The following is a 19,977-nucleotide window of genomic DNA, read 5'->3' as shown; positions in this document are numbered from 1 at the left end:
AGAGGCGGACGTTGTTCCTCTGCCGAAACCCGGTATTGAACCAGGGACCTTTAGATCTTCAGTCTAACGCTCTCCCAACTGAGCTATTCCTGCCAGATACTTGTATGGTTTAGCCAGCAGGGATGTATGGGACACCGCCCGTCATTTTCGAGAAGAGCAGAGCGAAGGTCCCAGAGAGAAAATGAGTGGCCCGTACGGGGATGAAAACCCGCCACCTTGGCGTTATTAGCACCACGCTCTAAGCAACTGAGCTAACCGGCCTCTCTCTGGCACATTTTATCCCCAATTTCTCACAAATATCCTGGTTGCCCTAATCAGGCTGAAGAGATTAAAAGCAAAGCCTAATAATGGGCTCGTCTGGGATTTGAACCCGGGACCTCTCGCACCCTAAGCGAGAATCATACCCCTAGACCAACGAGCCGAAACATACATCCTCCCAGCTGCTGCCGGGCCGCAAACATTTCAGCTTCCATGGCTTAAAGCGCAATTTTTTGATTAAATCTACTATTAAAAGGTAGCCAGTGCAAAGTTTCCAGCACAGAGGAAATGCGGCCTCTTTTTTTGTGGTCATTGGAAATCACGCTGCAGGACCTGCACACGAATAATGAGAAGCTTACTTACAGGAGCCTGGTCTGCAACACTGGACCCAGTTGATGTTGCAGGAGCAGAGGCAGCACTTGGCTGGACAGAAGGCTGTGGAGGAGACTGCAGAGGAGGCTGAGCAGGGCGCAGAGGAGGAGACTGCAGAGGAGGCTGGGCAGGGTGCAGAGGAGGAGACTGCAGAGGAGGCTGGGCAGGATGCACAGGAGGAGACTGCAGAGGAGGCTAGGCAGGGTGCAGAGGAGGAGACTGCAGAGGAGGCTGGGCAGGGCGCTGCAGTCCTGTGGGTGGCTGTAGTGAGGATAGTCCTGGTGCAAAAGGACAGGGGTTGAAAGCCTTGCTGGAAAGATGGGAGATGCTCTTTCCAGTGGACAGGAAGCTCTGCAGGCGACTGGGACACCTGGCCAGGGGTCCACAATGCTGGAGGAGCAGGATAAGGGGCAGGAGCAGGGGCAGTAGCACGAGCCGGGGCAAGAGCAGGGCCTCTCGAGCCTGCAGTGGCTGGAGAAAAAAGAAAAAACTTACCCACTTACAGGGTTTGGCTGGAGACAAAATCTTTTGTGCCAGCTGTGAAGCAAATAAATGCTTCCCCCGCGCCAACAGGGCCTTCACATTGGTCGCCAGCAGTGGGCTGTTCTTAGTGGCAGTAGGTGGAGGAGGAACAGACACAGTGGCAGTGGGCACAGCAGCAGTGAGGACAGATGCAGTGGGCACAGTGGCGGTGGGCACGTGGGCTGGAGCCTGCCTCTTCAGCACGTATGCTTTGAAAAGGGCCATATTGGTGTTAGGCCCGGCATTTACCTTCTTCAGGTAGGTGATGGGAGCCTGGGCCTCCTTGCTTGGGTCCTCATACACCTCCTTTATTGACCTACCCTTAAAATCCCCAAACTCCACCATCAGACACCAAGAGTCTCCTGTCCTCTGGGCCTCCTGCAGCATGGCCTGTTTTTTTCTGATACACCTCTACAGCCTCGGGACACAGGCATAAACAGAACGTTACATAGCTGTCATATTCCAACTGAAAGTATTTTACTACAGCATTTATTTTTTATGTAATTAATTATTATAATATTATAATAATTAATGATTATTATTATTATGATTATAAGCATTATTGTTTTTATACAACTGTGAATCACTTTGAATTGCCTTGTCTACAAATTGTAAATAGTGTGATGAACTTATTAATAAGAAAATAAATAACACTTCTTGGTACAATCTTGCTGGTATCATGCCATGCTTAAATCGTTTTGTTTTGTTTAGCTTTTGTGGCAGAGATTACTAAGAAACACCAAATATAACATAAAGGCGTTTATGACAATTCATAATAATATGATCATCAAACAGATCTAAAACTTAAAATGGTATATCAAATCGTTTTGGTATATCTTTTATAACATAGTTGAGAATCATTTGTTGAAACAAAAAAACACTTGTTTTTGCCTATTCATGTCTTTTTAAATATGTATAACATAGTATTTAAAAAGATAACATAAATATGTATACTGGTGTATAACATAGTATAGTATAACATATATGAATTAAACTTTTTTTTTTAAAGGTTTTAGTAAAAATCTTCTTGTGCTCAAAATAATGTAATGAATGACACAAAAAAATACTAAATTAACAACAACAAAAAAATGGTTTAAGGAGGATATAGCTTAATTAGCGGTCCGCTAATTATCTTGACAGTAGTGGCATGTTTTTTACTGTATATCATGGTAAAGTTGCAGGTTCACATGTACAGAAGAAAACGTGTGCTATTACACGCTAGCTAGCTTTATTGGCATGTTTAATTGTCTAAAAACAAACACTGTTTATGAATAAATAATGATCGATTATACAGTCGTGAAGAATAGACTTACCTGTTGCAAAGATTGCAAAGATGACGATAATAATAGCGGTCGCCGATTGGTCAACAGTAAGCCACAGGAGCAGAGCCAGGAGAGAAACGCGATTGGTCAAAAGTAAACCACAGGAGAGAAAGGCGATTGGTCAAAAGTAAGCCACAGGAGAGAAACACGATTGGTCAAAAGTAAGCCACAGGAGAGAACGCGATTGGTCAAAAGTAAGCCACAGCAGAGAAACACGATTGGCTCACGTGGGCTTACTTTGGGCTTACTTTGGCTCAATCGGTAGGAAGCAATAGGCGCAAGCGAGAGGTAGTGGGATCGATGCCTGCATTCTCCAGTGCTGTCCATCCTTTTTACGCCGCCCTTCAAGGGGCACTACCTAGATGAGCTCTTGCGGCTCAGTGCTGCCGAAAAAGTTTTTTAGAACGAGGTACTGCACACATTCCTGGCAAAAGCAGGTCCCACCGAGATTTGAACTCGGATCGCTGGATTCAGAGCCCAGAGTGCTAACCATTACACCATGGAACCTTGTCGTGTGTCAACTTTTCCCATGAGCAGCAGAGATTTAAGTCATTGAGTCCAGAAGCACGATAGCAAGGATTTAAGTCATTGAGTCCAGAAGCACGATAGCAAGGAGCAAATGAAGCCTTTGCTTTTTAAGCCCATGTTTCCCCAATTCCGACTCGGTTTGAGAGTGCCAATTTCACCGCCACGTCAGCAGTTGCGCATCACCTCTGTTTTTTCCCTCCCTTCCGCAAAGAACCTAAAAAGGTTCCACCGAGATTTGAACTCGGATCGCTGGATTCAAAGCGCAATTTTTTGATTAAATCTACAATTAAAAGGTAGCCAGTGCAAAGTTGCCAGCACAGAGGAAATGCGGCCTGTTTTTTTGTGGTCATTGGAAATCACGCTGCAGCACCTGCACACGTGCTTGGGATCGCGCCTCGTCTTTGTCTTTGAGAGCGATGGACACCTTCGCTCCATCATCGAGGGGAATTAGCTCAAATGGTAGAGCGCTCGCTTAGCATGCGAGAGGAAGCGGGATCGATGCCTGCATTCTCCAATGCTGTACATCCTTTTTACGCCCCCCTTCAAGGGGCACCAACTAGATGAGCTCTTGCGGCTCAGTGCTGCCGAAAAAGTTTTTTCGAACGAGGTACTGCACACATTCCTAGCAAATGCAGGTCCCACCGAGATTTGAACTCGGATCGCTGGATTCAAAGCCCAGAGTGCTAACCATTACACCATGGAACCAACACACTCTGCTAGCTGGCTGTCTGAGAGGCAGATAGCGATGAGGCTAGGTGGAATCAGGTAGACTAAAAGAGGCGGACGTGGTTCCTCTGCCGAAACCCGGGATAGAACCAGGGACCTTCAGATCTTCAGTCAAACGGTCTCCCAAATGAGCTATTTTGGCCAGGTACTTGAATGGTTTAGCCAGCAGGGATGTCTGGGAGACCGCCCGTCATTTTCGAGACGAGTGAGCGAAGGTCCCAGAGAGAAAATAAGTGGCCCGTACGGGGATCGAACCCGCGACCTTGGCGTTATTAGCACCACGCTCTAACCAACTGAGCTAACCGGCCTCTCTCTGAGACATTTTATCCCCAATTTCTCAAAGATATCCTGGTTGCCCTAATCAGGCTGAAGAGATTAAAAGCAAAGCCTAATAATGGGCTCGTTGGGGATTTGAACCCGGGACCTCTCGCACCCTAAGCGCAAATCATACCCCTAGACCAACGAGCCGAAACATACATCCTCCCTGCTGCTGCCGGGCCGCAAACATTTCAGCTTGCATGGCTTAAAGCTCAATTTTTTGATTAAATCTACAATTAAAAGGTAGCCAGTGCAAAGTTTCCAGCACAGAGGAAATGCGGCCTCTTTTTTTGTGGTCATTGGAAATCACGCTGCAGCACCTGCACACGAATAATGAGAAGCTTACTTACAGGAGCCTGGTCTGCAACACTGGACCCAGTTGATGTTGCAGGAGCAGAGGCAGCACTTGGCTGGACAGAAGGCTGTGGAGGAGACTGCAGAGGAGGCTGAACAGGGCGCAGAGGAGGAGACTGCAGAGGAGGCTGGGCAGGGCGCAGAGGAGGAGACTGCAGAGGAGGCTGGGCAGGGCGCAGAGGAGGAGACTGCAGAGGAGGCTGGGCAGGGCGCAGAGGAGGAGACTGCAGAGGAGGCTGGGCAGGGCGCTGCAGTCCTGTGGGTGGCTGTAGTGAGGATGGTCCTGGTGCAGAGGGACAGGGGTTGAAGGCCTTGCTGGAAAGATAGGAGTTGCTCTTTCCAGTGGACAGGAAGCTCTGCAGGCGACTGGGACACCTGGCCAGGGGTCCACAATGCTGGAGGAGCAGGATAAGGGGCAGGAGCAGGGGCAGTAGCACGAGCCGGGGCAGGAGCAGGGCCTCTCGAGCCTGCAGTGGCTGGAGCGTAAAAAAACACAACAAAAATATCTTATTGTTTTAGACTTTCACTGCATGACTTTCTCAGCTCTGCTGGACAGCTACTGCGATTACAAGGTTTACTGCAACGCATGTATGATTAGTAGAGAGATGACATGATGATGAAAAGATGGAAGGAAGCAGTGAAAATCATCCTGTTTTTCATCCAAGCACCATTAGAAGAAATACAAGAAGAAAAAAAGATGGGATCAGCCAAGTGTGAAGCGAAGCAGACCAAACACTACAACAGCCACTTATTCCAAGGGGAGTGGGGGAAGTGTGAGATGACAAGAATGAGCTTTAGTCAGTGATTACGATAAAAAATGAAATAAAACCTTTTACATACACCTTTAAATTATCTTTTTTCCTTTGAGGATGTTCACTCAAAGAGTGAATGTAGATTGACACCTGAGAAGTGCCATTCCTCTGTGTTGTGAAATAAAATAATATGTCATTTAAAAAATACTGTTTTGTTTTATTTGTAATTGTTTGTAAAATATTGTTTAAGATTTACATACCTTGAGGAAGTTGTTCCTCAGCTTGCGAGGCTACAGTTGCCATCTCCAGGTCATCTTCCTCCTCAAAAAAATCCGTAGCAGCAGAGTCTGTAAAATAACATAAAACACTAAGCACATGTCACCAACACACTTGTATGTGTTAAGTGATACTTACCACATGTAAAGAGCTGTCTCCGGGCTGCGGACTCAGACGCAGGATGTACACGTGGTCCTGCAGCTGTTGAACACGTATTTTCGTTAGACATATATACTGCATAATATATACTGTAATGATTTTAAAGCTTGCAAATCACTTACAGGGTTTGGCTGGAGCCAAAATCTTTTGTGCCAGCTGTGAAGCAAATAAATGCTTCCCCCGCGCCAACAGGGCCTTCACATTGGTCGCCAGCAGTGGCCTGTTCTTAGTGGCAGTAGGTGGAGGAGGAACAGACACAGTGGCAGTGGGCACAGCAGCAGTGAGGACAGATGCAGTGGGCACAGTGGTGGTGGGCATGTGGGCTGGAGCCTGCCTCTTCAGCACGTATGCTTTGAAAAGGGCCATATTGGTGTTAGGCCTGGCCTTTGCCTTCTTCAGGTAGGTGATGAGAGCCTGGGCCTCCTTGCTTGGGTCCTCATACACCTCCTTTATTGACCTACCCTTAAAATCCCCAAACTCCACCATCAGACACCAAGAGTCTCCTATCCTGTGGGCATCCTGCAGCATGGCCTGTTTTTTTCTGATACACCTCTACAGCCTCGCCTACCTCCCTGATCTGCGAGTGAGTTCTCCTACCACAGTGAGTTCTCCAGCAGCCACAGGAAAATCTGACCCTGGTGTTTCCCAAACTGGATCTTGCAGTGAGCCAGAACCAGGAACTGGTCTCCAGGATTCCCTCCATTCTGCCTCACAAAGGCAGTGGCCTCAGCCAGGACCTCCTCCTTACACCTGGCCCTCCCTGCCAACACGATCTTCCTCCTATTGGCCTCCTCAGTTGGCCCCATAAGGAGTCGACCCTCGGAGGTTCTTCGTAAAACCGGGTATGCATACATAATCTGAAAGGACACAGGCATAAACAGAACGTTAAATAGCTGTCATATTCCAACTGAAAGTATTTTACTACAGCATTTATTTTTTATGTAATTAATTATTATAGTATTATAATAATTAATGAATATTATTATTATTATTATGAGCATAAGCATTATTGTTTTTTATACAACTGTGAATCACTTTGAATTGCCTTGTGTACAAATTGTAAATAGTGTGATGAACTTATTAATAAGAAAATAAATAACACTTCTTGGTACAATCTTGCTGGTATCATGCCATGCTTAAATCGTTTTGTTTTGTTTAGCTTTTGTGGCAGAGATTACTAAGAAACACCAAATATAACATAAAGGCGTTTATGACAATTCATAATAATATGATCATCAAACAGATCTAAAACTTAAAATGGTATATCAAATCGTTTTGGTATATCTTTTATAACATAGTTGAGAATCATTTGTTGAAACAAAAAAACACTTGTTTTTGCCTATTTATGTCTTTTTAAATATGTATAACATAGTATTTAAAAAGATAACATAAATATGTATACTGGTGTATAACATAGTACAGTATAACATATATGAATTAAACTTTTTTTTTAAAAAGGTTTTAGTAAAAATCTTCTTGTGCTCAAAATAATGTAATGAATGACAAAAATGAGGATGGAGGAATCGAATGAAAGCTTTTTTATACATTGGAATACTTGATCACTCGAGCGTCACTTCATAGCGTCATCAGCAGCGCTCAAAGGATCTGCCCTCATGTTGTTGCAGTTTGTTTATTTAAGAAATTCATAATAAATAATAATAAAGCAAGATACCCTGTTGAAATATGTGTAATGTGTGGTTTATATAAACTGCAAAGGTAAAGTATACTTTAAAACAGATTGTGACCGATGTGAAGGGGGAGGAGAATGTATACGTGCGTCACGTTTAGTCAATAAAACACTTCCGCATAGGATACACCTGTGTATCCTCGCTCATGACTCCTCTGAAAGCCTCCTCACTCCTCGATCCTCGCCTCCTCGCGGTGCAATTAGAGAATTGAGATGTCCTTCAAGATGGCTGAGCTCGATCGGTTTCCGGGTCATAGGATGGAGGACAGAGGAACGAGGAGACGAGGAGGGATATTGAGAAGCACCCTATGTTTCCCCAATTACGACTCGGTATGAGAGTGCCAATTTCACCGCCACGTCAGCAGTTGCGCATCACCTCTGTTTTTTCCCTCCCTTCCGCGAAGAACCTAAAAAGGTTCTACCGAGATTTGGACTCGGATCGCTGGATTCAAAGCCCAGAGTGCTAACCATTACACCATGGAACCAACACACCCTCCCAGCTGTCTGTCTGAGAGGCAGATAGCGATGAGGCTAGGTGGAATCAGGTAGCCTAAAGGAGGCTGGCGTGGTTCCTCTGCCGAAACCCGAGATTGAACCAGGGACCTTTAGATCTTCAGTCTAACACTCTCCCAACTGAGCTATTTCGGCCTGGTACTTGTGCTGTTTAGCCTGGCAAATGAAGGTCCCACCGAGATTTGAATTCGGATCACTGGATTCAGAGCCCAGAGTGCTAACCCTTACACCCTGGAACCTCGGCGTGTGTCAACTTTTCCCATGTGGTGCAGAGATGTAAGTCATTCAGTCCAGAAGCGCGATAGCAAGGAGCAAAAGAAACCTTTGCTTTTTAAGCCCATGTTTCCCCAATTCCGACTCGGTTTGAGAGTGCCAATTTCACCGCCACGTCAGCAGTTGCGCATCACCTCTGTTTTTCCCCTCCCTTCCGCAAAGATCCTAAAAAGGTTCCACCGAGATTTTAACTCGGATCGCTGGATTCAAAGCCCAGAGGGCTAACTATTACACCATGGAACCAAAACACCCTGCTAACTGGCTGTCTGAGAGGTGGAATCAGGTAGACTAAAAGAGGCGGAGGTTGTTCCTCTGCCGAAACCCGGGATTGAACCAGGGACCTTTAAATCTTCAGTCTAACGCTCTCCCAACTGAGCTATTTCGGCCAGGTACTTGTGCGGTTTAGCCAGCATGCATGTATGGGAGACCGCCCGTCATTTTCGAGAAGAGCAGAGCGAAGGTCACAGAGAGAAAATGAGTGGCCCGTACGGGGATGAAAACCCGCCACCTTGGCGTTATTAGCACCACGCTAATAAGCCTCTCGAGCCTGCAGTTGCTGGAGAAAAAAGAAAAAACTTACCCACTTACAGGGTTTGGCTGGAGACAAAATCTTTTGTGCCAGCTGTGAAGCAAATAAATGCTTCCCCCGCGCCAACAGGGCCTTCACATTGGTCGCCAGCAGTGGGCTGTTCTTAGTGGCAGTAGGTGGAGGAGGAACAGACACAGTGGCAGTGGGCACAGCAGCAGTGAGGACAGATGCAGTGGGCACAGTGGCGGTGGGCACGTGGGCTGGAGCCTGCCTCTTCAGCACGTATGCTTTGAAAAGGGCCATATTGGTGTTAGGCCTGGCCTTTGCCTTCTTCAGGTAGGTGATGAGAGCCTGGGCCTCCTTGCTTGGGTCCTCATACACCTCCTTTATTGACCTACCCTTAAAATCCCCAAACTCCACCATCAGACACCAAGAGTCTCCTGTCCTGTGGGCATCCTGCAGCATGGCCTGTTTTTTTCTGATACACCTCTACAGCCTCGCCTACCTCCCTGATCTGCGAGGTGTATCTGAGGAACAGGTGTTTGTTGTCCGACAGCGGGTTGTCCCTCTCCTCCTCCCCCAAAATGCTGCTGACCAGATAGCAGGCATACCACAGTGAGTTCTTCAGCAGCCACAGGAACCTCTGACCCTGGTGTTTCCCAAACTGGATCTTGCAGTGAGGCAGAACCAGGAACTGGTCTCCAGGATTCCCTCCATTCTGCCTCACAAAGGCAGTGGCCTCAGCCAAGACCTCCTCTTTACACCTGGCCCTCCCTGCCAACACGATCTTCCTCCTATTGGCCTCCTCAGTTGGCCCCATAAGGAGTCGACCCTCAGAGGTTCTTCGTAAAACCGGTTATGCATACATAATCTGAAAGGACACAGGCATAAACAGAACGTTACATAGCTGTCATATTCCAACTGAAAGTATTTTACTACAGCATTTTTTTTATGTAATTAATTATTATAATATTATAATAATTAATGATTATTATTATTATGAGCATAAGCATTATTGTTTTTTATACAACTGTGAATCACTTTGAATTGCCTTGTGTACAAATTGTAAATAGTGTGATGAACTAATTAATAAGAAAATAAATAACACTTCTTGGTACAATCTTGCTGGTATCATGCCATGCTTAAATCGTTTTGTTTTGTTTAGCTTTTGTGGCAGAGATTACTAAGAAACACCAAATATAACATAAAGGCGTTTATGACAATTCATAATAATATGATCATCAAACAGATCTAAAACTTAAAATGGTATATCAAATCGTTTTGGTATATCTTTTATAACATAGTTGAGAATCATTTGTTGAAACAAAAAAACACTTGTTTTTGCCTATTCATGTCTTTTTAAATATGTATAACATAGTATTTAAAAAGATAACATAAATATGTATACTGGTGTATAACATAGTATAGTATAACATATATGAATTAAACTTTTTTTTTAAAGGTTTTAGTAAAAATCTTCTTGTGCTCAAAATAATGTAATGAATGACAAAAATGAGGATGGAGGAATCGAATGAAAGTTTTTTTATACATTGGAATACTTGATCACTCGAGCGTCACTTCATAGCGTCATCAGCAGCGCTCAAAGGATCTGCCCTCATGTTGTTGCAGTTTGTTTATTTAAGAAATTCATAATAAATAATAATAAAGCAAGATACCCTGTTGAAATATGTGTAATGTGTGGTTTATATAAACTGCAAAGGTAAAGTATACTTTAAAACAGATTGTGACCGATGTGAAGGGGGAGGAGAATGTATACGTGCGTCACGTTTAGTCAATAAAACACTTCCGCATAGGATACACCTGTGTATCCTCGCTCATGACTCCTCTGAAAGCCTCCTCACTCTTCGATCCTCGCCTCCTCGCGGTGCAATTAGATAATTGAGATGTCCTTCAAGATGGCTGAGCTCGATCGGTTTCCGGGTCATAGGATGGAGGACAGAGGAACGAGGAGACGAGGAGGGATATTGAGAAGCACCCTATGTTTCCCCAATTCCGACTCGGTTTGAGAGTGCCAATTTCACCGCCACGTCAGCAGTTGCGCATCACCTCTGTTTTTTCCCTCCCTTCCGCGAAGAACCTAAAAAGGTTCTACCGAGATTTGAACTCGGATCGCTGGATTCAAAGCCCAGAGTGCTAACCATTACACCATGGAACCAACACACCCTCCCAGCTGTCTGTCTGAGAGGCAGATAGCGATGAGGCTAGGTGGAATCAGGTAGCCTAAAGGAGGCGGGCGTGGTTCCTCTGCCGAAACCCGAGATTGAACCAGGGACCTTTAGATCTTCAGTCTAACACTCTCCCAACTGAGCTATTTCGGCCAGGTACTTGTGCTGTTTAGCCTGGCAAATGAAGGTCCCACCGAGATTTGAATTCGGATCACTGGATTCAGAGCCCAGAGTGCGAACCCTTACACCATGGAACCTCGGCGTGTGTCAACTTTTCCCATGTGGTGCAGAGATGTAAGTCATTCAGTCCAGAAGCGCGATAGCAAGGAGCAAAAGAAGCCTTTGCTTTTTAAGCCCATGTTTCCCCAATTCCGACTCGGTTTGAGAGTGCCAATTTCACCGCCACGTCAGCAGTTGCGCATCACCTCTGTTTTTCCCCTCCCTTCCGCAAAGATCCTAAAAAGGTTCCACCGAGATTTTAACTCGAATCGCTGGATTCAAAGCCCAGAGTGCTAACTATTACACCATGGAACCAAAACACCCTGCTAACTGGCTGTCTGAGAGGTGGAATCAGGTAGAATAAAAGCGGCGGAGTTTGTTCCTCTGCCGAAACCCGGTATTGAACCAGGGACCTTTAAATCTTCAGTCTAACGGTCTCCCAACTATGCTATTTCAGCCAGGTACTTGTGTGGTTTAGCCAGCATGGATGTATGGGAGACCGCCCGTCATTTTCGAGAAGAGCAGAGCGAAGGTCACAGAGAGAAAATCAGTGGCCCGTACGGGGATCGAACCCGCGACCTTGGCGTTATTAGCACCACGCTCTAACCAACTGAGCTAACCGGCCTCTCTCTGGCACATTTTATCCCCAATTGCTCAGAGATATCCTGGTTGCCCTAATCAGGCTGAAGAGATTAACAGCAAAGCCTAATTATGGGCTCGTCCAGGATTTGAACCCGGGACCTCTCGCACCCTAAGCGAGAATCATACCCCTAGACCAACGGGCCGAAATATACATCCTCCCTGCTGCTGTCGGGCCGCAAACATTTCAGCTTCCATGGCTTAAAGCGGAATTTTTTGATTAAATCAACAATTAAAAGGTAGCCAGTGCAAAGTTTCCAGCACAGAGGAAATGGGGCCTCTTTTTTTGTGGTCATTGGAAATCACGCTGCAGGACCTGCACACGAATAATGAGAAGCTTACTTACAGGAGCCTGGTCTGCAACACTGGACCCAGTTGATGTTGCAGGAGCAGAGGCAGCACTTGGCTGGACAGAAGGCTGTGGAGGAGACTGCAGAGGAGGCTGAGCAGGGCGCAGAGGAGGAGACTGCAGAGGAGGCTGGGCAGGGCGCAGAGGAGGAGACTGCAGAGGAGGCTGGGCAGGGCGCAGAGGAGGAGACTGCAGAGGAGGCTGGGCAGGGTGCAGAGGAGGAGACTGCAGAGGAGGCTGGGCAGGGCGTTGCAGTCCTGTGGGTGGCTGTAGTGAGGATGGTCTTGGTGCAGAGGGACAGGGGTTGAAAGCCTTGCTGGAAAGATGGGAGTTGCTCTTTCCAGTGGACAGGAAGCTCTGCAGGCGACTGGGACACCTGGCCAGGGGTCCACAATGCTGGAGGAGCAGGATAAGGAGCAGGAGCAGGGGCAGTAGCACGAGCCGGGGCAGGAGCAGGGCCTCTCGAGCCTGCAGTGGCTGGAGAAAAAAGAAAAAACTTACCCACTTACAGGGTTTGGCTGGAGACAAAATCTTTTGTGCCAGCTGTGAAGCAAATAAATGCTTCCCCCGCGCCAACAGGGCCTTCACATTGGTCGCCAGCAGTGGGCTGTTCTTAGTGGCAGTAGGTGGAGGAGGAACAGACACAGTGGCAGTGGGCACAGCAGCAGTGAGGACAGATGCAGTGGGCACAGTGGCGGTGGGCACGTGGGCTGGAGCCTGCCTCTTCAGCACGTATGTTTTGAAAAGGGCCATATTGGTTTTAGGCCCGGCCTTTGCCTTCTTCAGGTAGGTGATGAGAGCCTGGGCCTCCTTGCTTGGGTCCTCATACACCTCCTTTATTGACCTACCCTTAAAATCCCCAAACTCCACCATCAGACACCAAGAGTCTCCTGTCCTGTGGGCATCCTGCAGCATGGCCTGTTTTTTTCTGATACACCTCTACAGCCTCGCCTACCTACCTGATCTGCGAGGTGTATCTGAGGAACAGGTGTTTGTTGTCCGACAGCGGGTTGTCCCTCTCCTCCTCCCCCAAAATGCTGCTGACCAGATAGCAGGCATACCACAGTGAGTTCTTCAGCAGCCACAGGAACCTCTGACCCTGGTGTTTCCCAAACTGGATCTTGCAGTGAGCCAGAACCAGGAACTGGTCTCCAGGATTCCCTCCATTCTGTCTCACAAAGGCAGTGGCCTCAGCCAAGACCTCCTCTTTACACCTGGCCCTCCCTGCCAACACGATCTTCCTCCTATTGGCCTCCTCAGTTGGCCCCATAAGGAGTCGACCCTCAGAGGTTCTTCGTAAAACCGGGTATGCATACATAATCTGAAAGGACACAGGCATAAACAGAACGTTACATAGCTGTCATATTCCAACTGAAAGTATTTTACTACAGCATTTTTTTATGTAATTAATTATTATAATATTATAATAATTAATGATTATTATTATTATGAGCATAAGCATTATTGTTTTTTATACAACTGTGAATCACTTTGAATTGCCTTGTGTACAAATTGTAAATAGTGTGATGAACTAATTAATAAGAAAATAAATAACACTTCTTGGTACAATCTTGCTGGTATCATGCCATGCTTAAATCGTTTTGTTTTGTTTAGCTTTTGTGGCAGAGATTACTAAGAAACACCAAATATAACATAAAGGCGTTTATGACAATTCATAATAATATGATCATCAAACAGATCTAAAACTTAAAATGGTATATCAAATCGTTTTGGTATATCTTTTATAACATAGTTGAGAATCATTTGTTGAAACAAAAAAACACTTGTTTTTGCCTATTCATGTCTTTTTAAATATGTATAACATAGTATTTAAAAAGATAACATAAATATGTATACTGGTGTATAACATAGTATAGTATAACATATATGAATTAAACTTTTTTTTTAAAGGTTTTAGTAAAAATCTTCTTGTGCTCAAAATTATGTAATGAATGACACAAAAAATACTAAATTAACAACAACAAAAAATGGTTTAAGGAGGATATAGCTTAATTAGCGGTCGGCTAATTATCTTGACAGTAGTGACAATTTTTTTTTACTGTATATCATGGTAAAGTTGCAGGTTCACATGTACAGAAGAAAACGTGTGCTATTACACGCTAGCTGGCTTTATTGCCATGTTTAATTGTCTAAAAACAAACACTGTTTATGAATAAATAATGATCGATTATAGAGTCGTGAAGAATAGACTTACCTGTTGCAAAGATTGCAAAGATGACGATAATAACAGCGGTCGCCGATTGGTCAAAAGTAAGCCACAGGAGCAGAGCCAGGAGAGAAACGCGATTGGTCAAAAGTAAGCCACAGGAGAGAAAGGCGATTGGTCAAAAGTAAGCCACAGGAGAGAAACACGATTGGTCAAAAGTAAGCCACAGGAGAGAACATGATTGGTCAAAAGTAAGCCACAGCAGAGAAACACAATTGGCTCACGTGGGCTTACTTTGGGCTTACTTTGGCTCAATCGGTAGGAAGCAGTAGGCGCAAGCGAGAGGTAGTGGGATCGATGCCTGCATTCTCCAGTGCTGTCCATCCTTTTTACGCCCCACTTCAAGGGGCACTACCTAGATGAGCTCTTGCGGCTCAGTGCTGCCGAAAAAGTTTTTTCGAACGAGGTACTGCACACATTCCTGGCAAAAGCAGGTCCCACCGAGATTTGAACTCGGATCGCTGGATTCAGAGCCCAGAGTGCTAACCATTACACGATGGAACCTTGGCGTGTGTCAACTTTTCCCATGAGCAGCAGAGATTTAAGTCATTGAGTCTAGAAGCACGATAGCAAGGATTTAAGTCATTGAGTCCAGAAGCACGATAGCAAGGAGCAAATGAAGCCTTTGCTTTTTAAGCCCATGTTTCCCCAATTCCGACTCGGTTTGAGAGTGCCAATTTCACCGCCACGTCAGCAGTTGCGCATCACCTCTGTTTTTTCCCTCCCTTCCGCAAATAACCTAAAAAGTTTCCAACGAGATTTGAACTCAGATATCTGGATTCAAAGCCCAGAGTGCTAATCATTACACCATGGAACCAACACACTCTGCTAGCTGGCTGTCTGAGAGGCAGATAGCGATGAGGCTAGGTGGAATCAGGTAGACTAAAAGAGGCGGACGTGGTTCCTCTGCCGAAATCCGGTATTGAACCAGGGACCTTTAGGTCTTCAGTCTAACGCTCTCCCAACTGAGCTATTTCGGCCAGATACTTGTATGGTTTAGCCAGCAGGGATGTCTGGGAGACCGCCCGTCATTTTCGAGAAGAGCAGAGCGAAGGTCCCAGAGAGAAAATGAGTGGCCCGTACGGGGATGAAAACCCGCCACCTTGGCGTTATTAGCACCACGCTCTAAGCAACTGAGCTAACCGGCCTCTCTCTGGCACATTTTATCCCCAATTTCTCACAAATATCCTGGTTGCCCTAATCAGGCTGAAGAGATTAAAAGCAAAGCCTAATAATGGGCTCGTCTGGGATTTGAGCCCGGGACCTCTCGCACCCTAAGCGAGAATCATACCCCTAGACCAACGAGCCGAAACATACATCCTCCCTGCTGCTGCCGGGCCGCAAACATTTCAGCTTCCATGGCTTAAAGCGCAATTTTTTGATTAAATCTACTATTAAAAGGTAGCCAGTGCAAAGTTTCCAGCACAGAGGAAATGCGGCCTCTTTTTTTGTGGTCATTGGAAATCACGCTGCAGGACCTGCACACGAATAATGAGAAGCTTACTTACAGGAGCCTGGTCTGCAACACTGGACCCAGTTGATGTTGCAGGAGCAGAAGCAGCACTTGGCTGGACAGAAGGCTGTGGAGGAGACTGCAGAGGAGGCTGAGCAGGGCGCAGAGGAGGAGACTGCAGAGGGGCTGGGCAGGGCGCAGAGGAGGAGACTGCAGAGGAGGCTGGGCAGGCCGCAGAGGAGGAGACTGCAGAGGAGGCTGGGCAGGGCGCTGCAGTCCTGTGGGTGGCTGTAGTGAGGATGGTCCTGGTGCAGAGGGACAGGGGTTGAAGGCCTTGCTGGAAAGATTGGAGTTGCTCTTTCCAGTGGACAGGAAGCTCTGCAGGCGACTGGGACACCTGGCCAGGGGTCCACAATGCTGGAGGAGCAGGATAAGGGGCAGGAGCAGGGGCAGTAGCACGAGCCGGGGCAGGAGCAGGGCCTCTCGAGCCTGCAGTGGCTGGAGAAAAAAGAAAAAACTTACCCACTTACAGGGTTTGGCTGGAGACAAAATCTTTTGTGCCAGCTGTGAAGCAAATAAATGCTTCCCCCGCGCCAACAGGGCCTACACATTGGTCGCCAGCAGTGGCCTGTTCTTAGTGGCAGTAGGTGGAGGAGGAACAGACACAGTGGCAGTGGGCACAGCATCAGTGAGGACAGATGCAGTGGGCACAGTGGTGGTGGGCACGTGGGCTGGAGTAATGTATATAATAATGTAATGAATGACACAAAAAAATACTAAATTAACAACAACAAAAAAATGGTTTAAGGAGGATATAGCTTAATTAGCGGTCGGCTAATTATCTTGACAGTAGTGGCATGTTTTTTACTGTATATCATGGTAAAGTTGCAGGTTCACATGTACAGAATAAAACGTGTGCTATTACACGCTAGCTAGCTTTATTGGCATGTTTAATTGTCCAAAAACAAACACTGTTTATGAATGAATAATGATCGATTATACAGTCGTGAAGAATAGACTTACCTGTTGCAAAGATTGCAAAGATGACGATAATAATAGCGGTCACCGATTGGTCAAAAGTAAGCCACAGGAGCAGAGCCAGGAGAGAAACGCGATTGGTCAAAAGTAAGCCACAGGAGAGAAAGGCGATTGGTCAAAAGTAAGCCACAGGAGAGAAAAACGATTGGTCAAAAGTAAGCCACAGGAGAGAACACGATTGGTCAAAAGTAAGCCACAGCAGAGAAACACGATTGGCTCACGTGGGCTTACTTTGGGCTTACTTTGGCTCAATCGGTAGGAAGCAGTAGGCGCAAGCGAGAGGTAGTGGGATCGATGCCTGCATTCTCCAGTGCTGTCCATCCTTTTTACGCCCCCCTTCAAGGGGCACTACCTAGATGAGCTCTTACGGCTCAGTGCTGCCGAAAATGTTTTTTCGAACGAGGTACTGCACACATTCCTGGCAAATGCAGGTCCCACCGAGATTTGAACTCGGATCTACAATTAAAAGGTAGCCAGTGATCGCACCTCGTCTTTGTCTTTGAGAGCGATGGACACCTCCTCTCCATCATCGAGGGGAATTAGCTCAAATGGTAGAGCGCTCGCTTAGCATGCGAGAGGTAGCGGGATCGATGCCTGCATTCTCCAGTGCTGTCCATCCTTTTTACGCCCCCTTTCAAGAGGCACTACCTAGATGAGCTCTTCCGGCTCAGTGCTGCCGAAAATGTTTTTTCGAACGAGGTACTGCACACATTCCTGGCAAAAGCAGGTCCCACCGAGATTTGAACTCGGATCGCTGGATTCAGAGCCAAGAGTGCAAACCATTACACCATGGAACCTTGGCGTGTGTCAACTTTTCCCATGAGCAGCAGAGATTTAAGTCATTGAGTCCAAAAGCACGATAGCAAGGAGCAAATGAAGCCTTTGCTTTTTAAGCCCATGTTTCCCCAATTCCGACTCTGTTTGAGATTGCCAATTTCACTGCCACGTCAGCAGTTGCGCATCACCTCTGCTTTTTCCCACCCTTCCGCAAAGAACCTAAAAAGGTTCTACCGAGATTGGAACTTGGATCGCTGGATTCAAAGCCCAAAGTGCTAACCATTACACCATGGAACCAACACTTCCTGATAGCTGGCTGTCTGAGAGGCAGATAGCGATGAGGCTAGGTGGAATCAGGTAGACTAAAAGAGGCGGACGTGGTTCCTCTGCCGAAACCCGGGATATAAATATCCTGGTTGCCCTAATCAGGCTGAAGAGATTAAAAGCAAAGCCTAATAATGGGCTCATCCGGGATTTGAACCAGGGACCTCTCGCACCCTAAGCGAGAATCATACCCCTATACCAATACGCCGAAACATACATCCTCCCTGCTGCTGCCGAGCCGCAAACATTTCAGCTTGCATGGCTTAAAGCGCAATTTTTTGATTAAATCTACAATTAAAAGGTAGCCAGTGCAAAGTTTCCAGCACAGAGGAAATGCGGCCTCTTTTTTTGTGGTCATTGGAAATCACGCTGCAGCACCTGCACACGAATAATGAGAAGCTTACTTACAGGAGCCTGGTCTGCAACACTGGACCCAGTTGATGTTGCAGGAGCAGAGGCAGCACTTGGCTGGACAGAAGGCTGTGGAGGAGACTGCAGAGGAGGCTGAACAGGGCGCAGAGGAGGAGACTGCAGAGGAGGCTGGGCAGGGCGCAGAGGAGGAGACTGCAGAGGAGGCTGGGCAGGGTGCAGAGGAGGAGACTGCAGAGGAGGCTGGGCAGGGCGCAGAGGAGGAGACTGCAGAGGAGGCTGGGCAGGGCGCTGCAGTCCTGTGGGTGGCTGTAGTGAGGATGGTCCTGGTGCAGAGGGACAGGGGTTGAAGGCCTTGCTGGAAAGATGGGAGTTGCTCTTTCCAGTGGACAGGAAGCTCTGCAGGCGACTGGAACACCTGGCCAGGGGTCCACAATGCTGGAGGAGCAGGATAAGGGGCAGGAGCAGGGGCAGTAGCACGAGCCGGGGCAGGAGCAGGGCCTCTCGAGCCTGCAGTGGCTGGAGCGTAAAAAAACACAACAAAATTATCTTATTGTTTTAGACTTTCACTGCTTGACTTTCTCAGCTCTGCTGGACAGCTACTGCGATTACAAGGTTTACTGCAAAGCATGTATGATAAGTAGAGAGATGACATGATGATGAAAAGATGGAAGGAAGCAGTGAAAATCATCCTGTTTTTCATCCAAGCACCATTAGAAGAAATACAAGAAGAAAAAAAGATGGGATCAGCCAAGTGTGAAGCGAAGCAGACCAAACACTACAACAGCCACTTATTCCAAGGGGAGGGGGGGAAGTGTGAGATGACAAGAATGAGCTTTAGTCAGTGATTACGATAAAAAATGAAATAAAACCTTTTACATACACCTTTAAATTATCTTTTTTCCTTTGAGGATGTTCACTCAAAGAGTGAATGTAGATTGACACCTGAGAAGTGCCATTCCTCTGTGTTGTGAAATAAAATAATATGTCATTTAAAAAATACTGTTTTGTTTTATTTGTAATTGTTTGTAAAATATTGTTTAAGATTTACATACCTTGAGGAAGTTGTTCCTCAGCTTGCGAGGCTACAGTTGCCATCTCCAGGTCATCTTCCTCCTCAAAAAAATCCGTAGCAGCAGAGTCTGTAAAATAACATAAAACACTAAGCACATGTCACCAACACACTTGTATGCGTTAAGTGATACTCACCACATGTAAAGAGCTGTCTCCGGGCTGCGGACTCAGACGCAGGATGTACACGTGGTCCTGCAGCTGTTGAACACGTATTTTCGTTAGACATATATACTGCATAATATATATACTATATTGATTTTAAAGCTTGCAAATCACTTACAGGGTTTGGCTGGAGCCAAAATCTTTTGTGCCAGCTGTGAAGCAAATAAATGCTTCCCCCGCGCCAACAGGGCCTTCACATTGGTCGCCAGCAGTGGCCTGTTCTTAGTGGCATTAGGTGGAGGAGGAACAGACACAGTGGCAGTGGGCACAGCAGCAGTGAGGACAGATGCAGTGGGCACAGTGGTGGTGGGCACGTGGGCTGGAGCCTGCCTCTTCAGCACGTATGCTTTGAAAAGGGCCATATTGGTGTTAGGCCTGGCCTTTGCCTTCTTCAGGTAGGTGATGAGAGCCTGGGCCTCCTTGCTTGGGTCCTCATACACCTCCTTCATTGACCTACCCTTAAAATCCCCAAACTCCACCATCAGACATCCAGAGTCTCCTGTCCTCTGGGCCTCCTGCAGCATGGCCTGTTTTATATTATACACCTCCACAGCCTCGCCTACCTCCCTGA

The 19,977-nt window shown here is 46.6% G+C and overlaps 12 non-coding genes across 12 annotated transcripts; all 12 read right to left on the bottom strand.

Annotated features, from left to right (window-relative positions):
• Window positions 1-20: 20 nt before the first annotated feature.
• Window positions 21-93, bottom strand: trnaf-gaa (transfer RNA phenylalanine (anticodon GAA)). Its single transcript has one exon. It is a non-coding gene; the product is annotated as a tRNA-Phe (tRNA).
• A 256-nt stretch (window positions 94-349) lies between these two features.
• trnap-agg (transfer RNA proline (anticodon AGG)) lies at window positions 350-421 on the bottom strand. Its single transcript has one exon. It is a non-coding gene; the product is annotated as a tRNA-Pro (tRNA).
• A 2,488-nt stretch (window positions 422-2,909) lies between these two features.
• Window positions 2,910-2,981, bottom strand: trnaq-cug (transfer RNA glutamine (anticodon CUG)). Its single transcript has one exon. It is a non-coding gene; the product is annotated as a tRNA-Gln (tRNA).
• Window positions 2,982-3,635: 654 nt separating this feature from the next.
• trnaq-uug (transfer RNA glutamine (anticodon UUG)) lies at window positions 3,636-3,707 on the bottom strand. Its single transcript has one exon. It is a non-coding gene; the product is annotated as a tRNA-Gln (tRNA).
• Window positions 3,708-3,962: 255 nt separating this feature from the next.
• On the bottom strand, window positions 3,963-4,036 carry trnai-aau (transfer RNA isoleucine (anticodon AAU)). The gene has a single exon. It is a non-coding gene; the product is annotated as a tRNA-Ile (tRNA).
• Window positions 4,037-7,849: 3,813 nt separating this feature from the next.
• Window positions 7,850-7,922, bottom strand: trnaf-gaa (transfer RNA phenylalanine (anticodon GAA)). The gene has a single exon. It is a non-coding gene; the product is annotated as a tRNA-Phe (tRNA).
• Window positions 7,923-8,373: 451 nt separating this feature from the next.
• On the bottom strand, window positions 8,374-8,446 carry trnaf-gaa (transfer RNA phenylalanine (anticodon GAA)). Its single transcript has one exon. It is a non-coding gene; the product is annotated as a tRNA-Phe (tRNA).
• Window positions 8,447-10,693: 2,247 nt separating this feature from the next.
• trnaq-uug (transfer RNA glutamine (anticodon UUG)) lies at window positions 10,694-10,765 on the bottom strand. The gene has a single exon. It is a non-coding gene; the product is annotated as a tRNA-Gln (tRNA).
• A 90-nt stretch (window positions 10,766-10,855) lies between these two features.
• trnaf-gaa (transfer RNA phenylalanine (anticodon GAA)) lies at window positions 10,856-10,928 on the bottom strand. The gene has a single exon. It is a non-coding gene; the product is annotated as a tRNA-Phe (tRNA).
• A 617-nt stretch (window positions 10,929-11,545) lies between these two features.
• trnai-aau (transfer RNA isoleucine (anticodon AAU)) lies at window positions 11,546-11,619 on the bottom strand. The gene has a single exon. It is a non-coding gene; the product is annotated as a tRNA-Ile (tRNA).
• An 88-nt stretch (window positions 11,620-11,707) lies between these two features.
• trnap-agg (transfer RNA proline (anticodon AGG)) lies at window positions 11,708-11,779 on the bottom strand. The gene has a single exon. It is a non-coding gene; the product is annotated as a tRNA-Pro (tRNA).
• Window positions 11,780-14,641: 2,862 nt separating this feature from the next.
• Window positions 14,642-14,713, bottom strand: trnaq-cug (transfer RNA glutamine (anticodon CUG)). The gene has a single exon. It is a non-coding gene; the product is annotated as a tRNA-Gln (tRNA).
• Between the last annotated feature and the right edge of the window lie 5,264 nt (window positions 14,714-19,977).

The sequence above is a fragment of the Siphateles boraxobius genome, unplaced genomic scaffold (genome assembly GCF_051911475.1).
Source record: "Siphateles boraxobius isolate OS27281-9 unplaced genomic scaffold, OSU_SipBor_1 19, whole genome shotgun sequence".
Classification (NCBI taxonomy): domain Eukaryota; kingdom Metazoa; phylum Chordata; class Actinopteri; order Cypriniformes; family Leuciscidae; genus Siphateles; species Siphateles boraxobius.
Note: the sequence above shows the minus strand (reverse complement) of the source record. Positions and strands in the feature narration are given on the sequence as shown.